The sequence below is a fragment of the Dioscorea cayenensis genome, chromosome 16 (assembly GCF_009730915.1).
Source record: "Dioscorea cayenensis subsp. rotundata cultivar TDr96_F1 chromosome 16, TDr96_F1_v2_PseudoChromosome.rev07_lg8_w22 25.fasta, whole genome shotgun sequence".
Classification (NCBI taxonomy): domain Eukaryota; kingdom Viridiplantae; phylum Streptophyta; class Magnoliopsida; order Dioscoreales; family Dioscoreaceae; genus Dioscorea; species Dioscorea cayenensis.
In genome coordinates, this window is record NC_052486.1 from 11,264,099 (window position 1) to 11,266,277 (window position 2,179).

The following is a 2,179-nucleotide window of genomic DNA, read 5'->3' on the forward strand; positions in this document are numbered from 1 at the left end:
TGCTCTCTTACTTGTTGCTTTTACTGTTGAGAATTGAATCATTGTCACATTCATTATCATTGATCTTTTACATAGTTGAGAATCGAATTAAGTATTTTTATTCCCTACTCCCTGTGGATTCGATACCCGCTCACCCGGGATTATTACTTCGACAAACCCGTGCACTTACTGGATGCTAGACGTTTAGAGATACTTTGCACTTTGTTTTCTTAGCTATTTCACCACACATTCTATTTCACGTCTGCTTATTCTATCATCCTTCTGATTTTCTTTTTCTTTCTTTTTGGTGCAGCTCCAGGTTATGACCCGAGGGAATTCATCAATATTGATTGAAGGAGACCGTGAGCTTGAACGCATACTTTAGAAGAAAAGGGAAAGAACCCTCAGGCAAGAACGAAAGATAATTTAGCCGATTTGAAGGAGAGGAATCGAAAAACATGGCAAAAACAGAATGAGCAACAACGAACACTATCCGACTATGCCGGACCTTTCGAGTGTTGGGGACACAATCGAGTATTGCGCCCCCCGATTAGTGCTCGTAACTTTTAAGCTAAAAGCTCAGATTCATCCATATGTCGCAGTGAGTCCCCAAGACAATTCAACTAGTTTGGCCGATAAAGATCCAAACAGTCACATAGAGAGCTTTCTCGAGGTGTGCAATATGCTGAAGATAAATGGGGTGACGGATGATGCCACCAAATTGAGAGCCTTCCAATTTTCCTTGAAGGGGAGAGCGAAGCAGTGGCTACACTCATTACCTAGAGCATCAATCACTACATGGGAGGAGATGGTAGAAGCTTTTTCAGCCCTGCTATTTTCCAACCGGAAAAATCGACAAATCTTAGGAATGAGATCTCGCCCTTTGTTCGGCTTGAATTGGAGTCTCTATGCGAGACATGGGCAAGGTTCAAGGAGCTCCTGAGAAAGTGTCGGCAACACGGATTCCCGGAGTGGATGATTGTTCAAACCTTTTACAATGGTTTGAACCCGAGTACAAGGCAACTCTTGATGCAGCAGTAGGAGGTACCTTAGGTAGCAAAACTCCCGATGAGTCTCGTCAATTAATTGAGAAAATAGGGTTAAATAGCTACCAATGGAATGCTAGGGAGAAGAAAAAGGTGGCCGGTCTCCATGAAATTAATGCGGTAACCTCATTGGCGGTGCAAGTAGAGAGTCTTAGTAAGAAGCTTGATCTCATAGCTTCGAATAGAGTTGCAACCATGACCAATTGCATTGGTTGTGGTGGAGGACATGCTCCCTCCGATTGCCCGATCGTTATTGGTGATGTTTCTTCAGTGGAAAACGTTGACTTTGTAGGTAATGGCATGAGACCTCAAGGGAACCCATATAGCAATACTTACAATTCAGGTTGGAAGAATCATCCCAACGTTTCATGGAGTAATCAAGGACCACAAAAGGCCATGGGGCCACCGGGTTTCCAACAACAACAAAAGCCCCTCAAGTAGAAAAATGTAATTTCCCCGTGCTTGGAAACCGAATGAAGGATTTAGAGAAGCACTTGGCTAGATTTGTTCAATCATGCAAATTCACGCGTTTGAATCATCGAGGCTACACTCAGAATCATTAACGCCTCTTTGCACAACCTTGAAAAATCGGTGGTGCAAATTAGCAAGTCTCTCCCGGAAAGGTCACATGGAAGTTTACCAAGCAATACGGAAACCAACCCTAGAGAACATGTGAAGGCGATCACTTTGAGAAGTGGTCATGAGAGTTAAGGGAGGCTTTCGAGTGAGAAGCCGAAAGAACACGCACCCGAGGTTGTAGAGGTTGAGAAGGTAGCAAAGAAAGAGAAAGAGGTGGCATCCCCACCTTTCAAGCCAAGAACTCCCTTTATCCCTCTAGATTGAAGAATGACCAAGGGGATGAACAGTATAAGAAGTTCCTCGAGTTTATTCAAGCAACTCCACATCAATATTACTTTTTGTAGAGGCATTAGCTCAAATGCCTAAGTATGCTGAGTTCTCGAAAGACTTGTTGACTAACAAGAGGAAGTTGGAGGAGAGTGCTTCAGTGGTGCTAGATGTTTCATGCTCGGCGGTGGTGCAAAAGAACATGCCGAATAAGAAGAAAGACCCGGGAAGCTTGATCATTCCGTGTAACATAGGCAACATAGGTGAGGAAATGGCACTGGCGGATTCAGGGGCAAGTAACATCGGCA

General features: G+C 43.9%; 1 non-coding gene across 1 annotated transcript; it reads right to left on the minus strand.

The window, feature by feature from the left end:
- Positions 1–837: 837 nt before the first annotated feature.
- Positions 838–944, minus strand: LOC120279865. Its single transcript, XR_005542166.1, has one exon. It is a non-coding gene; the product is annotated as a small nucleolar RNA R71 (small nucleolar RNA).
- Positions 945–2,179: the final 1,235 nt, after the last annotated feature.